The sequence below is a fragment of the Pleuronectes platessa genome, chromosome 19, assembly GCF_947347685.1.
Source record: "Pleuronectes platessa chromosome 19, fPlePla1.1, whole genome shotgun sequence".
NCBI lineage: Eukaryota > Metazoa > Chordata > Actinopteri > Pleuronectiformes > Pleuronectidae > Pleuronectes > Pleuronectes platessa.
Window position 1 is genome coordinate 13,222,088 of NC_070644.1, and position 27,858 is coordinate 13,249,945.

Consider the following 27,858-nt stretch of genomic DNA (forward strand, 5'->3'; position numbering starts at 1 on the left):
TGAATGCACTCTTCTCTTATTTGCTCCTTTGCACTTGAAATCTGCACTCGTCAGGGAGAGATTTGTTGTTTTGTTTCCCCTCCTACATTTCCCACCAATGCATCTCACTGCTCCACTATCAATGCATGTGGTCTGGATTTACTGGAACAAAGCCACAAGCCACACAGTAATGCAGGGCTCCATTACAGACACGTTCAGAGAGCATAATATGTCCCGATGTTACTCGGAGGATCGGAGCTCCTGTTTTGACTCAAGGTCGTTCAAGGTCTCTGTGAAACGTACGAGCCGACTTTTAAGAATCGCTTGCACTCGACCCAAAAAAAGATTTAAATTGCAAAAGGGAAAAAAGTTTGACGTTTATTCGCACAAAAGGATTTGAGGGGATGATCAATACCACTCTCGTATTGTAATATGAGCGGCAGATAATGGCCTCAACAGCAAACACAACAAACTCCACCTCTCGTAAGTTTACTAATATCCACATTATTTTTCAATCTTCTCATCTCTTTTTACAATAACTCACAGCGAGGTCACGCATGAGCTCATTTCCCTGAAACATTGAACTTTTCCTTCCTTTTCCACAGAAGGCTGATACTGGAACTAGACGACATTTGCACTCTACTTTATGTCTCCCTCTGATCTCCCAAAGCTCACCAGGCAGACGCACTCATGCGGTGCACACGAACACAACTATTGCACAAACGCACACAGACACGGGGGCCGAATGCTCCCAGGCCTGACCACTGGAGCAGCCCATCTGCCCGGGGATCAGATTCTGTGTCGAGGAACCGTATCCACATCCTGACAGGAAGCAGTGCACAGAGGGCTGGAGGAGCCCGGACCGCTGCCGCTTTGTACCGTTGCTCCACCGCGACACCACACACTCACACGACCCTGCCCTTATTCCACAACACTCCACAGATGTCGTTCAAAGAGCGTGAAGTACAAAACTCTTTCTAACTGGAAGTGTGTGGATAAATAGGTTTCTTACAACCCGGGAATAATAATGGAGGTGTTTACAGTCAAGAAGAAACAGTCATCTTATTTGTAAAGCTCTGTAGAAGCTTCCAAACTACCTCACCTCTCTTCTCTCATCTAAAGCTAGTCACTATCGTACATGATCGAGAAGCTACATCAACTCAGATCCCCTACTGATTTTGGCAAAACTGGGTTCAGGCATTAAGTCATTGTTGTGTTGCATTTATTTTATAACTGTTTCAACTTTGCTGAATGTGAATCCCTCTGTTCTCAGGTTTCCTTAGAAAAAGAGATTATAAATCTCGATGAGACCGCCCGATTAAATAAAGATAAAATAGAACACAATGTTAATCACATCCACCTCCAACGAGGAGCCCAAATAGTTCACATCTCCTTTTAAAATCAGAAAGATGTGGAGCTCAATTTAAATTATTCCCATAATCTCATAAAAAAAACAAGTTCTTGGCAAATTAAAACACATTTCATTTAAAGTACCAATAAAATAACCTCTAAAGGACATAAAAATTATCCAAAATTCAAACGAGAAAGCATTATTAGAAGTATAGTTTTAGCTCAACTGAAGCTACTGAAAAGAAACGGCTGTTGATAAAGACAGAACCTCCTCTGAACGTTCCAGCAGAGACACGCTGACATTTTCAGGTATTCGGAGATTGCCCTGAATGAAAACACTTGGATAATGACCGCTCAGAAAGTGTAGGAGAGACCAGGGGGGCGGGGGGGGGGGGGGGGGGGGGGGCGGTTTTATGATTGTTCTCTAAATTCTCCACATTTGACATCATTCATTTTTTCATTATAAGTAGATAGTGATATTGAGTTGGCATCATTTGTTCTAAAAAGATGAATTCCTGTCTAAAGAATGGTTGCTGTTATGCCACAGACATGTTGTCGGTTCCAGGGTCACTCTGTGGTTTTATGGTACAAACATGAGACAGCCAATCCAAATGTTTGATGGCGGGAATTAGCCATAACCAATATATAAATAATAAAGGTGTAACTGCTATAACTATATACTATTTGCTCTGAATGGTCTGTGTCTAAAGGAACAGGCTGTGGGTCAATCTATTCCCTGTGAACCTCACCAGCCCGAAACAGGTGGCAAACCGAGCGGGCCACTGAGATTTACGAGCAACCTCCCACATGTTTTCCTCGTTGCGAGCGACCTTTCAAAGATCAGATCCCAGAAGAAACAGCAAAGGCAACTGGTGGTTGAATTATCGACCGAGCATTTCCAACAATGCTGAAAAGGCTTTGTAGAAGGAGATCTGTCAGAGAGCGCTCACGGCTTCATCTCACCTCCTATTCATCAGTCCTGCAGTGACAGCAGCGAGCAGAGACTCTGGCCTCCCGTCAGCTCAGAGTCAGACAGTTGGAAGAAAGAAATGTCAGCGCAACTCCTCCGTCTGAGCTTCACTCCATCTTCCCACATCCCTGCCAACGGTCAAACCCTCTGGACTAATATTGGATGAGAAATTAAACACCTCGCTCGGTCCGCACAGATACGTGTAAAGGAAATTCTCTGAAGAAACATTCATCCAGCGGCCGGGGTATTTCATGACCAAGTGTGAAAGCTGCAGCGAGCTCTGAGCCCCTCAGTCAGGAAGGGATTTCACAGCTGCTCTTTACTTTTGACACAATTCTGGTCAAGAATTTCTTTGTAGCCAGATTTAAATCATAAGCCATTTCTGTTTTCAGCGTGAAGTTTATCTGATTTAGCGGCTTTTTTCCTAATCAGATTATTGTTTAATTCACTCTGGTTCAGAATTGGATGTAAGAACTTTTTTGCATTTTTTCCGAAGTTTGACGAATCTACATCACGTGCAAGTTCACACTGTGCGTCACAAACCCTGAGCTCATTCTGACGAAGGAATACAAAGAGGAGACTAGAAGAGCACAAATAGGTCTCTAAAGAACCGACCCACCATTAATCATTTAAAGGGAAATCCAGTAAGTGTTAGCTGAAATTTTCCAGACCATCATTTGCATTATGTATATACACACCACAAACTCACACTGTGTGTGTGAGTGTGTCAAAATTGTAAAAAAAATAAATAAAAAAGAAGCCTGATTGGATATTAACAAATGAAGATTCCAGTACCTAAAGATATTCTCTTTGGTATCGCATAAGACAAATAATGATAAATATTTTGTAAAAGGGTCAATTGTGTAAAGAAAATTGAGCCATTTTAATATGTGTCCATAGAAACAACAGAAAGAGCCAAAAGCAGAGTGATCCACTAACTCTCTCTCTACTTTTTCTGACCAGAAACAACAAATGCACGAGTGTCATCTTCAGAGAGGCTGGGAGCTCGCTGACCCTCACAACCTGACGGGGGGGGGGGGGGGGGGGGGGGGGCTCCGCGACACTGTCGGCATTCATCGTAAAAAGACAACTGGCTGTCCATCTTGGACATCTTCAAACAATTCAAAACACGAGCGGAGGGGTTTGGTGGGGGTGTCACGGGGGAGGACGGGGCAGATAAATGCACGCCCGTTCTCATGGTGGCCCCTGTGGAGGTGATTACAGCGTTTTGCTCATCATAAATACCACAGGGCAAGAAATAGACAACATCACAGCAAGAGCGACCAGCCAGTCACCTGACTAACAACTAAATGCAGAAAACCTCCCAACTTTAGGCATAAATATAGAGATCAAAGCAAAATACCAAAATAAAAAAGAAACAGATTGAATCCCCTCGTCTTGCAGCTGGCAGAATTATCACAGTTTAGCCAATAAAGGACAAACAACCCCAAGGAGGCCTCAGCTGCATCACTCCCACAGTGACTTGAGTACATGTAGAAAGTGCGACAGGCATCAAAACACACACAGTCCAGCGCGGTACTCACCATCAGACCCACGGCTCAGAGATGCCAGTCCAGTCACCAGGAGAACAGCCTGCCAGGCCCGCTCCCGGGGCGACCACGCCGCCACCACCATCACGTCACCACCAGCACCACCACCACCAGCAGCAGCAGCAGCAGTAGCCCGCCTCCTTCCAATCCCAGAGGTGCTGCCACAACCGACGCAAACCGTGCAGGGCAGCAAAGGTGTGAGACTGCCTTTTTTCTTTTTTAATTTATATATATATACATATATACATATATATATATCCTCCTGTGAAAAAAAAGCGCGCCAGTCTTCTCCTCCTTCTGCACAAGTGTGTCTCTGTGAGCGCCCGCCACTCCGCTGCACTCGCAGGAACTTCACACAGCACACAGCCGCCCCGCAGCCTCCAGCACTACTCCACACTGACAGCCTGGGAGAGACAGACATGGAGGGAGAAGGAGAGGGGGGGAGAAGAGAGAGAGGTGGGGGGGGGGGAGGAGGAGGAGGGTGTTACTCAGTTGCCCTCTCAGTGTGTTATTTGTCCGGCCCTCTCTATGACCGCTCCACTACAGAGGGAACAGCTGAGTCTATCTGAATCCACACACAGCCTCCCTCTCTTTCTCTCTCACACACACACACACACACACACACACACATGCACACACATGCACACACACACTACAGATTCTCACATCACTCAAACACAGAGAACAGAATAGACGATAAAGGGGAATTGGGTGGGGGGGGGGGGGGGGGGGGTTGAACCAGGGCCATGGATGTGTGAGTAGAGGGGTTGAACGAGGCGTGGACGCCTCATGAACTGTTGCCACAGCCACACAAACACACAGCATGCCAAGGGGGACACTCAGACACCACGATCAGATCTAGAGAGAATAAACTCACAGGGGACGTGAACATTTACTCTGGTGAGACCATCTGGTGTGAAATCCCGAGAAGGCCGAGCAAGTCCCCGCTCAGGGTGGAACGATGCACTGCGAGAGAGAACCAAACAAAACACAGGACAAGAGGTGTGTTAATGGCTGGCACGAGCGAATCGATGCATGTTATCCATCCTGGCTCAGCAACACCCTGTTGTGTGTGTGTGTGTGTGTGTGTGTGTGTGTGTGTGTGTGTGTGTGTGTGTGTGTGTGTGTGTGTGTGTGTGTGTGTGTGTGTGTCCAAACACTGCTCAGCTTGGGTGTGAAAAGCTCGGCATACGTGACATACGCATAATTTTTCTTCATATATATGTATTTAGTTTTATGGTATTTTTTCACCTATTGCTCTTAGTTCTCCTCGTGTTGCAGTACTAGCTTTTATTTCCATCACTATTTTTCTTCTCACTTTGTTTGTTATATACCAAAGAAAATTGAATGTTGGTGAACATCTATTTGAAAATAAATATTTGTTTTTATTTTTTAATTTTTTAGAAAATAAGTCATTACATCCAACCTGTTTCTTCAAACCTGTATTCTTTCCTCCACCAAGGATGTTAGCCATTCATTTGTGTTTTTTTTCCATCCTTTACATTTTTCAGGGAATAATTCAGTGATCTTTAAAAATCCAGCATGTTTAGAGGATATAATATATATATATATATATGAGTGAATTTATGGGGACTGTTGGGCCTTGGCGGAGGCTTCCGCTCTAAGTACCATTCTATTTGCTACATGGAATGTTAATCCTAATCCACAACAATATATACCACACACACAAAAAAAGAAAAATAAAATAGGTCAAGTGTAAAACAAGTGTGAGGTCCGACAGTTTTAACACCACCTTGTAAAAAGGGACAAATTCTACATACTTTAGATTTATTGGAAGGATGAAAGTATTAGGCACAAACTCACAAGCAGCCTCCTTGCACCACAAAACGTCTACCCCACCACAACCACAGGGAAAACAAAGACTAAACAAAATGTCCACCCTGTCTCGAAGCTTCATGTGTGGGTCTACAGCTGCAGACACAGGTGTTGTGTGAATGGCGAGCACTGCATGGGCATTAATCTGAAACCAAGAGTGTGGTATTAGGATTCATGTGAGCCTGTGTGTGAAAGGGGTGTAAACACAACAGGGATCAGGCCATCGCACGTCAGGTGATTAGAGGTGATTAGAGCTCACACCTCCCGGCACCACCACAACTTTACAACTTCACACTAATCCAGCCCACAGACACACACGCGAAACACGCAATACCAACAGGAGAGAAGAAAAAAAAAAACTGATAACAATAGGGACACATTCCGATGGTGAAAGATTTATATGGGTTACAAGTTAAGAGGATTAACAGAGCTATTAGACAGATTACATCAAGTCCACTGCAGCACCTACAGAAATCGTAAACATCTCCGAGCTGACCGGATCTCTGCAGCCGCCCGTGTGAGGTTTTGTAAGAGAAATAGTTCCTGCGGTGTTGGAGCGGTGACGGAGGAGGGCCGGAAAACAAACAACGTGAGGCCAAATGGGCCCTCTCCACCCAACACCTGTCCCCCCCCCCGTTAAAAATCTGACTGGGTGGGAACAGCAGCTCCCAGAAGCCACTGCTCCGCCAGCCCTATAGCTGTCACTCCTGATTTGTGCAGCGCCGTGTGTTACACGTAACAAGTCGAACCCTTTCTGGAGCACGAGTGCATGGGGAGCGATGTGAACGGGTCAGTGCAGCTCACACACCCTTCTGCGCTCCATCAAACGCACAGCACGGAGCCTCCCCGTATTCTCAGACGGCCCGCTCAGCCCACACGGATGGGGGGGCAGGCGAGTGAGCGGCTCTGTAGGTGGGGGTCACTCCACCGCATAAAGGGATTGAAAGTGGGGCAGACCGGTTGGAAGACCTGCTCTCAGTGGAATTAACCCTTCACTTCCCTTCTTCTTCTTCTTTTCTTCTTCTTCTTCCCCTCCCTCCATTTAGTCCGAACCTCATCTATCATCACACACGTGAACAGGGTGATTGATGCTGAGAAAAAAACCTGCTCCGTCAGCGCCTCCGTTGTTGTTTGTTGCAACTAGAATGAGAAATACAACAATATTCATTATGGTCCATGGGGCTCCACTTCGGGCTCTGACCTCTTGGCACAGTGAACGTTCAGTTCGGACTGGGGAGGGACTGGGAGGCCGACTTGGAGACGTGTTTAGCTGTGGGATCATTTTCAATTTGTTTTGCAGACTGTGTGTTCCCCCCCCCCCCACCCCCCCCCCCCCCCGCATTCTCCCCTCCGGCGCTCGGCGATCAATTAGCTTGATTGTTTGCAATAATCTGTCTCCATTTCCCGCAGCAAACATTTTGCTTATGAAATTGAGACCTTACATTAATACTCGCGGCAGCGTCACAATGCACCATGAAAACGAGCAACGTTTATTATTTCACAGAGGGGACAGAGAGTGAACGCAGCTTTCACCGCACGGCGAGAGGAGCGGGACGGATGACTTTGACAAATCACCGTTAACCTGTGAAACAAAAAGCCCCGGACCGAACACAGATGAGGAGATTAAGCACAGGCAGAGGAGGAATGCGTGTCGTGAGCGATGTCCCGGCCGGAGCCGGGCCGACCCTCGGCTCTGTGAAATTAGGAGGATTTTCGGCAGATCAGCGTAAAAACTGCTGTCACAGAGCAGAGCAGTTGATCACCGTGGCAACACAGCTGTCCCGACCAAATGGGGTCCGTCATCTTCATCATCCAGCAACACATGGGCTCGCTTTCCTCTCTCCTGCTATTTATTAGAGAGGATTTCATAGTACATTTTGTACCAGTAGCAGAACTTTAGTTTTTTTAATTACTTTCATTGTGGGTTTGTCAGGTTTAACAGATTAATCAATCTCAATAACAAAAACCTGAGGTGATCCTCGGATTCCAACAGACCAAATCCCAAAGATGTTGAATTAAAGACGGTGCCTGTTTGGAATGAGCTGTTTGCTTGACCTTCAATGATGCTGGTGGCAATTTTCACTTATGTCCGAGCTGCCGCTACAACAGATATCTCACCAAATCCAACAAATGGAGCCCTTAACAAAACACATGCCAAGGGTGAAGCCGATATAACACTTCTAGAGGTATGTAACATACATAGAGAGACTCTCTGGAATTAACAGATGGATACAAAGGGGAGATGAGCAAATTAATCAAAAGTCTAATTGAAAAATAGTCAAGGCAATATGCCAAGAAATTGCCAGGAAAGTGCCTTGTGAAAAGATCTTTATCCATCAAGCTAATAATGTCGTGATTCTTTTAAACTCTAGATGCACAATCAAAAAGGAGTTTGAAGGAGTTCCGAAAGTTGCGCCTAAAAGTTTTTTTACTGGAGAGTATCCATCCATCATCAATTAACCCACGGTCACACCAGACTCAATCCTTATCCACCAGTTGCATATAAACAGCAATACATCATGAGATCCCAGCAGATCCCCAGCTGAGTCTCCAGCCCGCGAGGACAAGAGAGAACCCCGATGAATATTCAAGATTCACACAATGGCCAAGTCGCTCTGCTGAGATTGACACTTTGAAGTGGCCCGGGGAATGCCGAGGGGGAAGAGAAAAAAAAACGTCATTCATAAAGGGTGAAAAGGCTGTCGCAGCAAGATCCCCCCCAACTCCCCCCCCCCGCCGCCTGTCACGTTGTCTCATTCTCTCGCTCGGCCCCGTCTCACTGTCCTCCTCTGTCATGATGTGACGACGCAGTGAGATATTGAAAAGCACAGAAACACGATCGGGCTCTGTTCGGTCTCGGAGGTCACGGGGGTTGGAGGGGAGGGGGGGGGGGGGGGGGTCTTTAAACTCCTTTGTTTTGAGTTTCAAACAGAAAATGAAGTGCTCCTATAAGAATATATGCCTAAACATGTCAGATGGAAGAAGGCAGTGCTTGTAAACTTAACGAGGCGAGAACGTGACGTGTCCACACATTTGATTTACTGCATTGATCCGTTCACAGACATCACGGCGTGCAGCTAATAATTACATCTCTCGTTTTCCGTCAGGCGAGGATCTGCATCAGGTCGTAAATGTCAAATCATTTTAGATCCTCAAAGTGTCAAGCCCTGTAATATATAAGGTGGCAAACACTTCACTTTACACAAACCAGGGACATACAGGTATACTAGCCATGTGCTGCGTTAACAATATCGGTTGTAGCACTAGCCAGCATGATAGCATGTGAAGCTAGCACTGACATAAACTCAAGACATGACTCCACTTCTTTCCACGATCTGGCCAAAATATCCTAAATATGAACGCTGCCATCTTTGGAGAAAGAGTCTTCTCAGTAATGGAGTTGTGGTGTTGAGGTCCCACTGCTCCTGACCAATCATGACTCAGTCTCAGCTGTCAATCATAAATTCAAACAGCTTTTAATAGCATCAAATAAATAATTCAAACCAAGGAATATAGAAGGAATCTTTCCCCTAACATCAGGGTTATCAAATCTTAAAAGTAAAAATACAAAATATAGCACATCCTCAGCAGAGCAATTTAGGTTATTAAGGTTCCACCATCATCTCTTTGAATATGGTATCTGGATTATGTCCAGATGTTTCACTCTTTCACCTTCCACAGTCAATATAGAAGGACGCCAGGCGGAGAAAGTCCGCAGATAATCCAGAGCCTCTAATTCGGACATTTGCATTCACACCTGCACCTCCTCCGCAGAAAATACAGACAATCTGCGACGATCAGTGCACGTCTGATAACAGCTTCACATCTGTATCCCTGTGTTTTCCCTGTCTCCTGCCCTCCCTCTGTGTACCTCACCTTGTTTCTGGGCTCATCTCTGCATCCCTCTGCATCCACCTCATAGGGGTCAGCTCTGGTACCACCCCACTCTCCCTCCTTCCATCTCCAGATTGCTCTGCCAGCTCAGCGGGACACATCCACTCTCTTACACTGCTGAGGTTATTCCTCATGTTATTTCTCCGGCGCCTCGCTACACCTGCTGTCTCCTGTGTCTGAGGACGCCAGGTCTTACACCGCAAACCCACTCACCTGCAACACCACGCCAAACCACACAGCCACCTGTCACACTGTCCTTCCAACCAGCCGTCTGCCTGACTTCCTCTCTCCCTCGCCATCACTCCGACACTTCATCCTTTCACACCTTATTAAAGATGTTTTATCCATAGTCACCAACTGTGTCTGCATCTGGGCCCAAAAATGCTAAGTTTTACTTTACAGGCAAATCTTACTGTAATTGTTCAACCTTTATAGTTATTGTGATCGCAATTGAAATCCCGGACACAACAAAGTTTTATTTTACGAGGCGGTCGTGAAGACTGTTTTATTAATTTTTTGTTTTCATTCGTGATACAACGTACGTGTTTTTTTTTTACATCATCATACTCTGTTGTTACACGGAGCTTAACAGCTCCAGCTGGTTGATCACAACAAAAGTTGAAGCTAAAATTTCAGGTCAGCTGCAAAGAACCAGCTCAGATTTCAGCATATCTTGGTTTCTCCACCCACTGATGTAGCTTCTTAATTAGAACCTTTATCAAATTACTCGGGACAAAAATGTAATCTCTTTATATTCAACCACTGACGCCAACTGAGCGGCTGTGATTACAACAAGGCATCAGGCTTCTTTTTTCTTTTTCTGTGGCCCAACCGGTGACTGCACCTCAAACACACCTGTGGCTCAGGTTTCCCCCCCGTGGGCACAGTGGTCACAAACACAGTCACACAACCCTGACAGACGTGAGTTAACAAAGTGCCCCACAGGTTTTCCTTGGACCTCGTCGACAACGTGGATTCGGCCAAAACCAGCAGAATGAAATCCTTCCCCTCTCCCTCTTTCCCGTTGAAGGTCAGTAAGACGAGTCCCTTTGAATCCCTGCTGGAGTGAGTCTCCTTGTTTTTTGTCAGCGAGCCATACTTCACCTCATTCCTTCACAGCTCTGCTCCCATTCATTTTCTGGCCACTTGATCACTCCACTCTGGCATAATAGACTGTACTCACATTGCAGACGTGCACAAACCACAGGCAACATCTTGTTGAAATAACACCGTGCACCAGTGAGTAATTCAACAATTAATCATTCTGGGCTGTTAGGACCAAATGTTTTTTGGGGGAGAAAAAGTGTTTAGAGCGATATTTTACAATTGGCCGATGAAAATGTATTTCAACCGGATGTGTGTTGCTTGATTAACGACAGCTTTTCCAGAGGCACGTTGCACAAACTGTGAATTCACATGGTTCTCAGAAGGTCCCATTTCCTGAGCTCTGTCTACATGTGGTTTAAAGATGCTGTGAACAGAATATGTTGTATTTATGTGTTTAGAGCTTTTAACCAACACCTTGGCAACTCTTTCCAACATTTGCATAGTAAAGAAGAACAAAACAAGACAGAACAGGTGTGACCGGTATACGGATAATTATAAATGTGCACGTGAATCATAAAAACATATGTATTGGCTAAAAAGTCTGTTGTCAGGCACATATTAGAAAAGTTGAAATTAAAAGCTACTATTTAGAGCTGAGTGTAAAAGGATGTCAATCGGTTTATAAGCTATGACGTCAGCAACTCATGTTATCGCCAGCTTTCAAGTTGTTGGCTCTCACGTGAATTTTCCCAGTTGGTAACTACTTTTTGCAATTATTCCGACACCATGAAAATACAGTATAGTTTACGTTAGAAGAAGCATAGCACAGAAAATCTCAACTTGGTTACCCAAAATATCCTGTTAGAGATCATTTCTCAATATAAAGAAAAAAGCATAAACACTTGCTCTGAGTTCAAAGCGAAAAAACTACAGGAGATTTTCTTAACATGGCCTTTGTGCAGCAAGAAATCGGGAACCTGAGGCTCTTCCTGCCAAGTCAACCAGGAGCATTTAATGAAGGGATTGTTGCTGAGCGTCTGCTGGGCTGCGTCGGGTCTCCGCTGCAAACCAAAGGGTCTAATTAAGGGGTTCCTCGGACGGTCAGACAAAGCAGACAGCGGGGGTCAAAACGCTGGCCCACAAACTGGCTGTGACCCTCACACCTGCCTGGTTGCATTATACGGCAACATGTCTGCACACGGTGGACATGCTCGCACTGACACATCTTAATGAGCGGGTACTTACCACACACACGCTGACACACTGAGAGGGGAAGTGGACGAAGGGGACAAGGGGACCTATGGATATGTGATCACACCGGGACATGCGGGGACAAAATGCAGCAAGGGAATTGAAAATCAGGGGCAAAGCAAAGCATTGTATGTTCATAAGTTTTTTGGGAGAAAAAGTGGCATGAATTTCTCTTTTCTTTTCCTTTTCCAAAGCATATGCATATAGAGGGACGTGTTTTGAATGGAGCTGCACAGAGTACCTAGACGTTACCTCCAATAACCGAAGCCTGGCGGGCTACAAAGGGGCCCCATGTGCGAGTGTGTCAAAAGTTCATGCCCTCCTTCCACCGTTCACACTGCAAAAACAAAAAGATCGCAGTGTGAGCCGCGGCCCTGTCCTCTAACAAGACCGATTACCAGAGAGTGCCTCCACCTGTCTCTCTCTCCAATTAGTCCCGCTGCAAGAACTGGACGAACTCAGTGGAATGTCCGTGTGTGTCCGTTTGTGTCGAGGGGACAGAGGCTGAGCAGAGACAATAGCTTGACCTTTAAGTTTCGGTTAAAAAGACAGAGGATTTTTTTTTTATATAGGAAAAAAGGACAAAGCATTGTGTGGGTTTAGAGCTCTCAGACAGAACTGGAGTAAGTCACCCAGAGCACTTGCTTCCTGTAAGGTTCACAGGACGCCGTAATCATGGGAAAAAACACGTATTTACCATATCACATGCTCTTTAACAAGTGCTAATTGTGTGTGTGCACGGAGCGCGTGTAGGAATGTCGTACCGGAGCTGCAGGAAGTGTTTCATGAAGAGAGAGCAGCTTGAACGACATAGTTTGTGTCAAATCTGTCAAAAACAATATGAGGCGGGAGGTGTGAGCCTGATGTGACGAGGCTGCGGCCACGTAGCAAACAGGGTGGTCGCTCAGTGCTTCCTAATTCTCTCTTTGTGACAAAAGCTATGAGCAATGCACTTTGCCACAACACGAGGGAACATGAAGAGAAGAGACGAGGAGAGAAAATGTAGCTGATTATATTAAAAACCACCTCCTTGAACTGGGTTTTCCTCATGGAAGTTAGATAGATATAGAAAGATGCACTTTATTGATCACAATTTGGGGAATTATTAAAGTTCTCGACATAACATTTCAGTCTAACTTCGTTGCCATCGAAATACAGAAAATAATTTAATTTCGAGAAAGCCTAAAGCAAAAAAAAGAAAAGGCAAAAAGCACCAGTTTATTTATGGAAAAACTGTTTTTGCTCCAGAAACGAAATGTCTGTGGACAGACATACGGACAGTGTTACCACTGTATCTACCTGCGTTATATGTTGTGTGTGTGGAAATAAGAAAGTTTAGCTCCATGTACCGGCAGCATATCTTCGTCTGTACATCATTCTTTACAGCTTTTTGCACACTGTATCCTTTTTCTCCCCACTCCCTGTCCCTGACTGTAGCAACGCATGAAGGAATGTACACAACCCAACCCTTGGAACGGCCTCTGGACTCCATTTGTGCACCTCTCTACGGACTGGTTGACACAGACAGGTGGGCTTTTAATGGCAAATTAAGTGGCCGTAGATGCCCCCAGGAAGAATCCGTTCATTTAAAAAAAAAAAAAAAGACGCCCCTGGCCATTGTGATTAATGGTGTTTGGATACATTTAGTTTTACGACTTCGAATTCAGAGGGAATCAATAGCAGGAGCTGCTCCGCTGCCTCTGGTCAAACTACCTGCTCTGTGTTGTTGGGGAGTGATTGAGAGAGCAGGGCGAGAGCAGCAGGGGAGGGAGGGAGTCTTCTGTGCATACTTTCCGTGTGCACCCACACCCCTCCTCTGGCTCCGGTGCTGAAAGCTCTTTTGTGTGTTGGTCAGCGGAGTGAAGGCGACAGTGATACGGCACACACCTCAGCTCAAGTTTAATGGCAAAATTGGCAAAATTATCCTAATCTCTGTAGCTACTTGTTCCATCCGAAGGAGGAATTCAGAAAGAGATGCTAGGAAACGGTTTTTAATTCCCAGAAATACACCAGCATTAACCTGCACTCGACGATAAGGGTCAAGATGAACCGAGATTGGAAGATGCAGTTACCATAATTGCCGCATGACTGTCACTTATTCAATTAAGTGAATGCCTAAACGAGCAAATGAAACGAGGTGTTGGTTTTCTGGACAGACGAGGACTCACAATAGCTGCGGGTGAATCTCGCAGCTGTGAGATTCCAGGCTGGAGCGAATCAGGCCCAGTGACCTTTTGCTGTGGTGGATTGTTTTTCCATCTGCGACCAGTCGTACAAATTGGGTATCACACTGCAATTTCAGCAACACAGAGATTCGTCTGAGCCTAAGCCTACACCAGCAAGGATATAATTACTTTGTGTTTCTTTCACACATCCAGTTTGGTTTACACCTAAAAACAAACTCGAACTTTCCACTTGTTGGGAAAAAGTTAAAAATGATCCTTGTAGAGTCTTATTTATTCTCTTTTTCTTTTTTGAAGCATCAAGGCTAAGCACAGATATTAACGAGTTACATGCAGATAATTATTTTTTTTAAATATAAACAGTCCAGCAATGCAATTCAGTGTTACGGTAATTTGCCTTGTACACAAGTCAGTGATCAAAAGTCAAGTCTGAAGATTTTTGAGGTCAAGTGAAGTGTAGTGAAGTGCAAAATCAAATCCTCACCCCGTGCACTTTGGCTGCGAGCTCAGAAACCAGAGAGTAAATCCAATGAGTGATCAATCAATCAATAAAAACAATAACCAATCTACCATCTCCCTTTAGGAAGCTGCTTCCCCGCCAAGAGGCTGCTGCTCGTTAATCCCTCAGCTTCAACTAAAACAGATGAGACTTCCCTGTTTTCCTACAGGAGCATTTGAGCGAGTGTTAAAACCATCTGCTCCCGGGGCTGATGGGAAACCCAGAGGCCGTGCGGGCTGGACAGGGAAACCTCTCTGGTTGGCTGACTGACCCGGAGCTCATCTGTCAATCAGGCACCTTTTCTCTTAATTAGGAGAAACAGGCCAACAGCTCGGCTCGAGCCTCAACATAAACATTTAATTCAGCAGGAAAAAGCAAGTTGCTTTACAATTCTCCGTCTGCGTTCCCTTCTCATTTATCTAGATCCTTCTAATACACATATCGGAAAACTGACATCTGTTTGGCTGCATAATGAAATTCACAGCTTTGAAACAAAATGTCAAAATGACAGATTCTCTTTTTGCTTTGTATATTTAATTTCGTACAAAAAGTACTTAACATTCCTTTAGGACACATGAAAATACGCGTGTCTGCATTGGAGTATTTATTATTCTTGAGGTAAAAGAATGTAGTCGTAATAAAAAATCCTGTAATATGATTCTGATATAATTTTATGTCCTCGGTGTTGGAATATAAACAGACACGCTTGACGTTTTGGTGATGGACTGTCGAGTGGCACATGAGACAATAGTTTGTATTAAAAGTTCACGTCTGTGTAAAGTTACAAGGAGCTTTGGACAGGAACCAGACACAATGATTTATTTCAAATCTCCAGACGGTTTATAAAGTGTAGTCGGAGAAAAAACCTTAGCTGCAGTTCTCCTAGAGATACAATGACTGTGATATAAATGGAACTAATTAGGGCAGGTATTATTTAAAATGAGTTTTTTTAGGAGGGTTTCACACCAATCTTGTTAAGTCGGAACAAAAATAACAAGTGGTAAAGAGGCCTTGGACCACGGTCGGGATCAACGGACCTAAATTTAGTCCGACATAAGGATGTGGTCTTGCTCCGGATCAAACTGAACCATTGTTCGGTTTATTTGCAGAGTGAAAACCCATATTTAGGATAATTCTGACTGACTGTTACCTCACCTCCGACAATCTAATGTCACGTGGAGGTGCATTCAAACTAGTATGAAGTTCTGCTACTGAAGTTTGTTACGCTGGAATGAATACCACGATATTACAATGGCAATGAAATCAACATCGAGACACGGACCCCTGGGTTCAGACTTCCAGGTGTGAGAACGCCCTTAGACATTGTTAAAAGTGAACCCTCTCCTGGGCAATAAAACTGTGCGCACAATATAATTGCGTTGCGAGAAAGTTTATTGTGAGTATTACCACTCTCATTCCGTCAGTAAAAGCTTCAGTGCCACCCAGACATACATTATGAGGCATCCCGGTGCATGTAAATCTCTGTCCCTGGAGATCGGGCCCCATTAGATATGGAGCTCAGCTTTTCCCCCTGACGTTGTTGTTTGCTCTCTTCCCATGATAGAGAAGTGAAAACACAGGAAGCGGCTCGGAGGGCGATCGATGCCCCTGCGTCCGACCATAAGCTCGCTGATGTCTTAACAGCTGCCCTCCACACCTCTCCGCCCCCTCTTTCCCTCTGACAGGCCGTCAAGACTCCCTCCTCCGCTAATGTATCTGAATGCAGTGTCATCCCGGGCCTCGCAGCCCCGCAGCAGTCGATAAATACTGGAAACGCTATCCATCTCTGAAACATCACTCCTTCACTTACTGTAAGTGCACATCACCGCGGGCACCAGCCCCACACTGCTGACAGGGAGCAAGACAACACCCGGCGGCCCGACTCATGACCGAGCATCTTCAGACGCAACCACACACACGGGTTTCACTGCTAAAACTGCTGCGTACAGACGGCACGTTGGTATTCAGGCTCGTGTTTGTAAAACATGAGCCGGCGTAAGCGGGGAAAGCTGCTTTAAGGACAAAGTATGATAAGTGGCAGTTTTCTCCTCGTATTGTCTGTAATTGACACATCTCTTGGTTTTAGTCCTGGTTTTTATTACTTGAGGGTTGTAATAAATACCACTAATCCATGTGAGCTGGTCCACTGCCAAGGAGAACTAATTTTAGTCTCAGATTGATATAAGAGTTTGTACAAAAACACAGAATAAATAAATAATGCAGGTTCTCAGGAGTTACACCTCCAAACATATCAAAACTATATTGGAGCAAAGTCAATGGTCAGTTGGATGTTGTGTGTGTAGGGAGAGTAAGTCTTTGACCTCTTAAAAATATAATATAATAAAATATAATATAATATAACTGTAACGAATGAGTCTTAATTAACTGAACTGAAATATAGTTTCATATATTTTTTAAACTCCCAAATATCAATATTAGCCTGAACTAGTATTACAGCCTTGACATGTCAAGAGTCCATTTGAATCCACTCCCATCCATATTCATACATGTAAGTGAAGAATTTGAAAGAATAAAATAGACAATAACATTCTAGATGTTTATTTTAAAAAGGAACGTCAATTATTGATAAATGGCCTGTAGTAAATCGCTTTCATAAGCACAGGACATTGACCTTTGACCTTTAGTCCTAGAAAAATGATTATTCTATTAATATTTTCCATACTATAGTTAATAAGAATCAAAAATATATATTCATTAGTTGAACATCTTTTTTAAACTTAAACATAATGCAAATTTTCTGAAACCAACAATTCCCGAGTCTCACATCTGCTGCTTCGTTGTTGGAGTTTAAGAATTCCACTGCGTTGCTTTTTGAGACTTCTGATTTATTTACCATGTGATGTATCTACATTCTTCACTCGGCCTGTGGGACATATGTGACATGGTAGAAAAACATATGCTGTGAGAAACTGGCCTGACTCATGATATTGCTTAGGAACAGCGAAGAGAAAGTGGCTGGGATCAATTAATCTATGACTCACACACCGGGACTCAAGTTCAGTCTTGGTCAGACCTGGTGAGAATTCAATTTCTGTACAAAAGACAAAGGCTAACTGTGGTCAACACTTCAGGCCAAGATGCACGACTTGTCTCACAACAACAGATGCTCCCAGTCACATGTTAAACCCACTGAGTGTGAACGTGACTCCATGGAAAAGTGTGGATTTTCAGTGAATAATCGTATTCGTTTGTTTTCTTCCCTCTTGACTCAGGGTTTGGCTGTGAAGACTGGAAACTTGTTGGCAGTTGTTCTTCTCATTAGATTGTTCCCAAATCTACTGCTCTCCCCGTGCCTCGCTTCACAATGTTATGAGACATCTGTGCACGTTTGAAAAATAACGGCTATTACAAATGTTAGTTAAAAAAAATAAAAATAATGAGTGCACCACATTGGAGCTAAACAAAGATGCCATTGTTATTGATTCAGCAGATGATGCTTTGTTTGATTTCTGAGCAGACATAATCAATTTAAACGCCATGCACTTTAATCCTTTCTTGAGTATTTTTCAAATATCAGAAAACAGTTAAACATCTAAATATCCCAGCTAAAGATGGCATCAGAAAATTCCATGTGTTGTCCAACCAGCCAACAACAGTCAAACAATTCAATTTACTATAATGTTAGGAACTTTACAGATTTCTTTGACAACTTGAAACTATCAAATTGTTGGGACTTTTGCTTAAAAAACTCTTAAACTATAAAACAAATAAGTCTGGGATTTATTTTCAATCTAGTATATTGTTACTATATATTAATTATTTGACTAATGGTTGCAGCTCGAGTATATGCAGGAGTAATATATTTACTATACAAAGTCCACCCTGTTCAATGGACAAACCAAACACTGGTGCTAGAGAGGTTTGTATGTTACCCTGAGGGCCACCATGGGTTTTCTCTCCACAAGGAGGGGATGAGCAGAGGGGGGGGGATTTCAGTTGGCTGCAGTCTGCCACCTCACCACTAGATGCCACTAAAACCTCCACTCAACCTTGAAAAGCTTATGAGTACGAGTCAGTCGGGCAGCTGGGTGCACAGCGTTTGTCAAAAAGTGTTGTTTTTTTTTTATTCCCTGATCTGACTTTGACAATGAGGAAGAATGAATAAGTGTGTTCTCCAACCATCTTTTGAGTTTGCTGCGACCGCCACAGTCAGCGTTATTAATGGCGCCACGGGTCCTGTGAGAGCGGGACCAGCTGCGTGTTCCGTCTTGTCACCAGTCCCGCTCTGTTTAACACCTTCGGCCGGGTCCCTCTCTTCCGATGCCAAGAGCACTGGCTGGAGTACCGCGGGGGTCTGAGGACTCTTTGTGCCCACCCTCAGAGAACAAACACTGTTAAGACTTGACAGCGTGCCCCTCTGCCCATCCCCAGAGTGCAGGCAGTGCCAGCGTCTGTAACTGGAGAACGCGGAGCAAAACAGCTGCTCCCGGTCGAGTCCTGCATCTGCCACAACTGTGATCTCATGGAACAAAGCGAGAATGCAACCACACGTTTCGGCTGGCTGAGGCGGTCACACTCCAGCCATTGTCCCCTCCCTCTCTCTCTTTCACACACACACACACACATATTGTACCTTTCTCTACCTTTTCTTCTTCTGTTTGACGGATGCAAAGCATGGATACATGTTTTTAATCCACCTTCAGTTCTAGTTTGACCTTTTTTCCTCTTTTCTCCACAGATGTTATATATTTTAGTTTTGTGTATTGTGAGACCTGGAGCCCTTCATGCCCCCCCCTCCATACATTTCTCCTGTGAAGCAGTGGTGAACCCCAGTTGGTCTTCAAGGCCCGAGTTCCTCCAACTGACTGATGGGGGGGGGGGGGTTGGGCTAACTGCTGTCCCACAGACAGGTGCTTCAAACAAGCAGGCTGCCTCTACCATTTCATCTGTGACCACCTGTTTATATTATAGTTATACTGTTCTACACTTACTAAAAGGACTGCTCCAGGGAGTCAGGGGGCTGGGGAGGAGATATCCTGACTGTATGTCCTGGGCGATTCAAATCAATATCAGGATTATTTTTAAACCTTTACCTCGATTTGCGGTTATTTAACTATTATTCAAGTGATTGAGCTTTGCCTTTGATTTAGGATAGGTAGATAAAACAATTAGATAAAACCTCTGCTATGGTTGTGTGTTTGTTTGTTTACTGGCTGAAGTCCAATCATGGTAAATGTAACTTGCTTTAGGAAGTTAAAAACTATTACAATCATTACAGATGCCACCTTTAATTAATATCTACTTTCTATCCTTGATTTACTTACAAACAGCAAAACAAACCCAACGCGAGTTTCTTCACTTCCCCCCCAGTCTCTGAACCTTGGCTGGCAGCTTTTCCAGCTGAGTCCCTGTAGTCTAGTTTAGTTTAATCAGGAGAGATGGATGCTGTGTGTCAGCCAGCAGGAGTGAAATATCCACAATGCACAACCTTTGTGAACAACAAGGTAATAACGCCTCGACTTCTGGGACTGACATTTAAACTGGAAAACAAAACGGGCAATTCTGTCTTTCTTGGCCCCTGCCGTAAAAAAACTCCTGGACGCGCCATTAAATCAGCTACAAATTGGCCTGGGGTTGTGTTTGCTTCTAAAGTTAGATGTGGTGAGGCATGCAGCCAGGGTGGCTATGTGCCTGTAGGTATGGGAGAGTGTCAGTCCACCAGACAGCCTGTCTAGAGAGGATCAATACAGGATTATGGACAAATCCTTCCCTTCAGACCTGGGTTTTAAGTGTGTACAATCCTCAAGTGTTAAAAGTTTACCCTCATGAAGCCAGGTGATTCCAAAACCTTCCAGGTTGGCTGTAGGAAAAGCAAATACATGAACCTTCTGCTTCCATCCATCACTTTTCACCTTAAAGCTACCAGGCAGAGGAAAGCAAGCAGAATTGAGCTTTTGCAATTAGTGCTTCCTTGTAGGTGCCTTAGTTCTGGATGAGTGTGTGTGTGTGTGTGTGTGTGTGTGTGTGTGTGTGTGTGTGTGCGTGTGTATGTGTGTATGTGTGTGTGTGTTCCAGGTGTGTCCATGCAGACAGTGGAAAAATAAAACAGGAGCAGAGGAGAGCTGGCCCACACTGCGTATTTGAGGTTATTCTAAATGAGTAAAACAGGTGATTGACAGAATGACCATTTGCTGAGGTAAACGGAGAGCGTTGGTCTGCACTGCCTGGGAAAGCTTCAGGAGACCAACCCACAATGAGCTACATGGTCTTGATGTTTTCAATAATACTGCCAATGTTACAGGGAACTGATCCTGAGCAGAGAATTCCTGCCTCTCTGCCTCTGGGGTTTTTTAAATGGTCACAAAACAAGCGTGGGCATTGTCCTTGTGCTGAGGTTTGATCTGAATCACTGTGTTCTTCAGAGTTTAAGTGACTTTGAAAAACATGCCGGCCAGAGGGACCTACACGGTGTTTTATGTGGCCTGGGTGATTGATTTTCTTTGTCTTGATTTTCTTAGTCCCAATCTTGCACGCAGCTACACAGAAAGCATGTCCTCTGTCTCAGAGGAACCAAAAGGTCACTCATATGAGACGTTTTCAGATATGACCTCAGGAAAATGTCCGGTAAAAACTGGGTCAGGACATTTTTCGGGACCTTTCCATAATAATAACGCAGTAGGATATTTTCCGGGTCAGATGCGTTTCTGATAAAATGTCTGGAACATTCAGGCGAGCGGTGGCACCTTGGTAGAGCGTGCAGGTGGGAGGAGGAGACGGCCTCTTCTAGGTCTATGCCATGTCCTCATCGTCCATCATTTGTTAGAAACATCACCGATACGCCTGCTTGCTGCCTGTGAATTTCACTGCTGTAGTCTCACATGGGCTCATGCGGACATTTACCGGACATTTACAAGGGGGCTGACATTAAAACTTCCGGGAAATGTCTGGAGCATCTGACTCTGATATCTGCGTTCTCTGGAACATTTGAGGACAATCTCAGGGGTTCAGTGCATGTCTGAAAGCAGCTATGGAAGCCATCATAATACATATGTGAGTACACCCTATGCCCTTTAAAAATAACACACCCACACACCAGACAAAACATAGTGTCCCAGTGTTCCTTAATTGACAACACAGATTTCTAAGTATCACCAACAGATACCAGATTGCCATGAAGCAAAACGACTGTCTTTACTCAACTCAGTCCAGATCTCTTCAACTTTGAGAGCAGATCCGACAGACCATCCATACGCTGGGAACACACATCTGCCTCATCTGTCAGCACATCATAACCGAGCCAATAACAAACTCTGAGCTCAGGATCGAGGTGGCAGAGGGGTCAGTCCACTGCGTGTGTGTGTGTGTGTGTGTCGAAGGAGAGGGGAGAGAGAGATTGTCTATTCACAGTGTGGATCTGCTCTCCGGGTCTGTGCTTCCCCCCCCCCCCCCCCCCGCCCCAAACACCCCCCTGGGAACCGGAGCCACGGTGGGCAACCTGAAACCCATGATGTCACCCTCAGAGAGCACGGGCTACCGGCAGTTAGTGAGAAAGTGCACAAAACCCAAAGTCAACATCACACAATTACCGGGGTTAATTGTATTTACAGTGGAGCAGCTGGGGTGGATTAAGGGGGTTCACCGATAAAGTCCGCTACAAGTGTAAGGAGACGCAAAGAGGGAGAGGGTTTGTGGGAGGAAAGTGGCCTTGACTTAAATGTTACATTCAACTACACCGGCTATTTGAAATGTTTTTAGTTTTGAGTGATAAAAATCTAAAGCGGTACAAGTGCTGCGTATGGCTGAGAGTCTGCAGGATTAACTTCTAACCTACACGGAAGCTGCTTCCAGACGTGCACTGAACTCCCTGTTTTCTCCGGAGGAGGTGCATGAGAGCAAATGTCCGAGTGAGACGCTCTCCACCTGGCCTCCTGGTATATTGTCCGGGGGGGGGGGGGAGGGGGGGGGGGGAGATGAAGCTTCTAAACATGCCCCAGATGCATAAATGAAAAAGACAAATATCTCCCGGGGTCGTACACGTAGAAGACACAGACGAAGATGTCAGGAGAGTTTGTGGTGATAAGAGCTGACACCTGTGTGTATGTGTATGTGTCTGTATGTGAAAGGCACACTGTGGGTAAAGTCCAGACCCGACTCCCCGGACTTCACCCACAGGTCACATCTGAAAAGGGCTTTAGATTTGACCTGTGACTTCAGTGATGACCTCGTCTTCAACCTCAGAGGAGAAGCTCATCAGTGAGATCACAATAACAGCGTGGCACCTGATGGCCGATCTGCGGAGAAGCTTGTGATCTCTTTCTTTTTTTTTCTTCCTGTGATTCATGACCGTCTGTAAGTTCTCTTTTTACATTTCCCATCACTTGAGAGGAGGATCAAAGTGTTTTCCAGCCTGCGGAGGAGTGAATGTGGAGACTAGCTGTCCTCACAAGGACACGGTGAAGGGCCGTCATGCATTTCTCAAAGCACGATGAAAACAAAGCCTAGCAGGTACTACTGCCAGGAGGAATGTAAACAGTCATGAAAAAGCACTTGTGGCCTCATCACAGTTTGTTCATGACGGTCATTTCTGGTTGTTGGCCTTGAAGATGATGTCACAACTGTTAGTTTGTTCATTGTCTTACAAAACAGGAAATTGTGATTTGTGTATTTGATTGACAATTTACCACTGAGGGTAATTTTACACTTGTCCGGCTGACGGAGCCCATTCGCTGTAGATTTGTGTCACGAAATAAAAAAACGAATGTGTCACGCTGTCCTCTTCACACACTAACATTAACCCTGCACCCCCCCCCACTGGACCGCCCTGTGATCAAAGTCTGCCGGATTCCTCCCTGATGATTCCCCCCTTCCTGGGTCCGGTGTCAGGATGAGACGCCCGAGCGGGGAGACAGCGTCCTCAGTCAAACAAGCCATGTAACGTTAATTCGCGATGCCAGATCCATTGCAGAGGCACACGGATCCTCATGTTTGTGCACATCGAGCCGAGATAAGGCACCGAAAGCAGCTGTCCCGTCACTCTGAGCCTAATGCAGACAGACAGCGGGGTGAAGAAACGATTGGACGCAGCGAGACGTCGATTCAGATTGACGGGGGGGACACGGAGACGGTGATGAACTCTGGTTGCACCGGGTGGTGAGAGGAGCGCAGCCTGCTCGGGTTTCTATGGTAGCATATCAAAATCAAAGAGCGGTTTCCAGAGCGGTTCAAGGGCTGGACCCTCACAATCAGGTTCATGCAAAGAAAAATATTATTTCATACAATATGATTTTAAGGACAAACTGACATGTTGTGGCAGGAAACTTCAGCCCTTGGATATCTGTTACTTGGATTATCACTTACGTGGTCACACGTCTATCTAAATAGTGATTCCAGATATTCAGATTCTCGAGTTGATCTTTTCGGCTTCACACTTGGCATGAGGAAGTGCAGTGTGGAATTTGGTGCGATCGCGACAACGGCTAGTTCACAACAACGACAACTGATCTCCAGTTTGTGGTTGTGCGTACTGAGTCGAGCTTTGAATTAAGCGGTGAACGGCTCTTTGTGCAGCAGCAGCAGCGGTGGAGCAGCTTCAGGGTTCCGTGGACTGAGTCCTGCAGCCGCTCTTTACATGTTGCAGTTCAATTACTGCAGGTCCCTTTTACATGTTCAGCAAACAGCCCAATCCAAACAGGAAGGTTTAGAACACAAAGGTTTTAGTTATTATCAAAATGTCAAAAAGAGTCTGATATATATTTGTCATGTCACATAAAAAGGAAGAAAACGTAGCTTTTCTCGCTTTTCTCAGATACATACACTCCACGGGCTTCACATGGAACACACTTAATACACACAAACACACACACACTGAGTGTCATTCCAGACATGTTTACACAGACCAAGTTAGATCTCACAGCCGAAACCTTGGGGGTTTTGTCTTTGCCAGAGGATCGACCCCCTTCTTATATCCCTACATCCCCCCCCCCCCCCATCCAGCCGTGTCCCTCTGAACCCTGTGAAGGTTCAATTTAAGGGACTAAACTCCAGCTCGGCTCCTCGGGTCCGTCTGTCTCCCTTTGCAATGTTTTCCTTAGTTTAGGCCAATTTACTGCCGGCAGTCAAACCGTTACCAGCCGACTGTCGAGCCACCATGAGAATATTCCCACCACGCACTCACATAGATGGTTTTCATGATCTGCAGCTGACACCGGCACCGAAACACCAAATAAAACAACACTGACCAGGACCTACACGAATGCTGCCAGGCCGCCTTGTTGACAAGAGCATTAGCTTTACTGCGTTGCTGACGCTGGCTTCAGTGTGATGCCTCATCATCAGTCAGACCTGAACGCGCCTTGGACCAAATCCCAACCGAGCTTTGCCCGTGAAGCTATAATCAGGTCTGGGAACAGAGCCGCCACCGGCCCCTCCACACACACAAAGGGCGGCCAAATCTCTGCCTCTTCTCTGTCCGAGCCTGTCAGCGGGCCGCGGCCCTCCTGTCTGTGATTGATGACTGCACTTCTGCGCATTTGTGAAGCCGACGCGCTTGGCTCTGTTGGCCGGGAGTCGTCCCCGCTTTATTTAGTTAAACATTATTCTTATTATTCCTCTGAACAACCCTGCCGTTGAGTGTACATATGTGCGTGTGTGTGTGTGATCGGTGTGTGTGTGTGTGTGTATATGTGCGCACACAGGGAGAGGTTTTTCCATGCCCTCAGCTGTCCAGGTATGTGTAATGAAATCTTGAGCCTTGTTTTGAAAACCATGGGAGTTCCAGTCGTTTTCACATTTGAGGGTTTTTTGTTTTTTCTCAGCTCCCTTCTCCTCTCGCTCTCTCCCCCCCCCCCCCCCCCCCCCTTCCCTCTCTCCCACTTGCTGCTCCCATGGAACAGTCCACCCAAGGTTACTTACCGCTTAATTTGCAGAGCTTTCAAAAAAGCAAAATAAACACCGCTTTTTTTTTTAAAGGATGGGGAACACCCCATGCACCTTGACCATTTTGTGTCCAGACCAGAAACAAGCTCTTAATTGTAGTAAAAAGCTGTGTGACTGAGCGTCTGCATGTTTCAGGCTGAGACGAGAGACGTGGGCAGTTGAAGTCACTTATCTGTCAATTTCCTGCAAAGGGAGCGTTTTTTTTTTTTTGTGCTCCGAGTGTGAGACCACTGCTGGTAGTCACAGTGTGCAGGTGCAGAGGAAGAAGGAGCGGCTGTTCTCGAACACAGACGCGAGCACAATCCCCCCACACACATGCACACACCTCGTAAAGTGTGAGGGAGTGTGCACAAACACTAAAACAGAGATGATCTCGGGATGAATGGGTGTTTAAACCTGCAGAACTACTGCTTGAGATGTGTTTTTTTAACGTGAAGATAAAATCCCTCAGATGAGAATCAATCTGCGGTTCTATTCAGAGTCTATAGATCGTGAGCAGTGACAGTGAATGTTCATCACCCTCTCTGTACAGTCTCAGCACATGGTGAGAGAGATTGATGTGCGATGACAGTGGAGGGATGTGGCCGCAGCAGCATTTCTCACTCAGACAGACGGAGATCAGCTCTGCTCAGCTAACTGTCTGTCTGAGACTGATTAAATGGACACGCAAATATGTCCACTGTGCAGAGTTTAACGTGTCCATCTATCTGCAATCTAATCCAACTGTGGTTTTCATCCAAGAAAAAAATCGAATAAATTAACTAAAATGCATGTACATTTTCCAGATTGACATCCAACATAATAATAATAAACACCTTAAATGTATTTATCTCCATGTTTACAATCAGGAGCACTTAACATGTTTTTAATGCACTTTATTAAACCAAATAAGTTGTCCTTTTTGGCAAAAAGCTGTATCATTGTTTTCAAGAGTTACATCTGCAAACATTGCTATAGTTTAATTGTATACATTATATATTTGTATTTCTCTTCTCTTTATACCTGATTTGATCTGATTTGTGTCAATGCACCAATACGATTGCTATTTAGTTTCATTGTACAAGTCGATACAGCACTAGAAAGCTGACGATTCATTTCAGCCTCATAAATATCAGTTCCCTAAATTTGCCTAATTATAATATTCATTATTCCCTGGGAAAATCCCATCAAAATAAAAATGTAATCAGTCCTTCCTTGACCCACACCACATCCTTCCATCAGGCTTCGAGAAAATCTGTTGAGGTGTTTTTGTGTAATCTTGCTGAAAAACCAATGAACAAACGAACAGGGGTGATCACATAACCTCCTTAGTGCAGGTAACGATACACATGTAGCTTAAAAAAGGCCAAACTCCAGATCCACTCATTGGACACGATGAACCGAGGAGGCATTTCATCCACCGAACCTTTCCTCTGATGCTTAAATCCTAATCGGTGTATCCTGGCATTGCCAACGTGCACATGCGGCCGCTCATGTATGACTGCAGCTCCACATGTGCAGCCACGTCGGGGTAATTGACAGATGTGTCTGCTCCCGAGCACCTGCAACAACAAGCCGGGGCTGGGGCAGGTTCGCTGACTGTGTCTCCCCGTCTTTCTTTGGATTGTAACCTGACTCTCCGCTCGGCGTGAAGCTCTCAGACCTGGAAGGACGAGGAGAGGAGGAGGCCATCTCTTCCCAGACCGGAACGAACCGGAATAAAGGCGAGCGACTAACTTGTTTTTCTCACCCGAATGTTACGCACGTCTGACTCCAGTTGACGGCAGCGGGTTTGAGCTGCTGGGAGGAATAATACAGCTGAAATCAATATGGTTAAAAAGTCACTTTAAAGTCTTCAAAGGCAGTTTGTCAATTGCACTGGATTATTTTCCCGGACATGGTCATCCGAGGCCAAACCCAACACAACACTGGCTGATTTATTCAAGGAAGTCTGAGACTTTTCTGTCAGTGGCTCCATCAGTCCTCCGAACCATAAACAAAGCAGATGATTAAAGCGACTTAATCACGAGCCACTGCTACAGCTCATATTGGGCTGGAGGCCAGGGACTACAGCAGCAGTATTTCTCTAGAAGACAAGTAAACCATCAGTGTGATATTTTCAAAAGTAACACGAATAATATAAAGCCCATAGCTGCAGGTTGGAAATAACCCGAGAAAATCATTCGGAGAAACGTCTAGGAAATCATAATGACAAATCGCTTCAACACAGAACAGCAGCTGAAGCTTCCCACCGGTGGGGACGTGACGGGGTTCGAGAACTACGGCGGGAAACTGACGTGCAGGCTACAGTCACATGACTCACCTTTTGTTTGCTGTTGCAATTGAGTTAATCCCAAGTTAAAGTCCGTCTCATGGAGTGTTGACATGGGAACGTCACCTGTCACCTGTTTTGGCCGTCTCCCT

General features: G+C 45.2%; 1 long non-coding RNA gene across 1 annotated transcript in view; it reads right to left on the reverse strand.

The window, feature by feature from the left end:
* Positions 1 to 3,986: 3,986 nt before the first annotated feature.
* Positions 3,987 to 27,858, reverse strand: part of LOC128425312 (uncharacterized) — a 30,751-nt gene continuing 6,879 nt past the window's right edge. Inside the window, exons 4-5 of the long non-coding RNA XR_008333107.1 lie at positions 4,727 to 4,815; positions 3,987 to 4,253 (exon numbers count right to left, since the gene is read on the reverse strand). This is a non-coding gene — a long non-coding RNA (uncharacterized LOC128425312). The remainder of the gene's footprint in view (positions 4,254 to 4,726; positions 4,816 to 27,858) is intronic.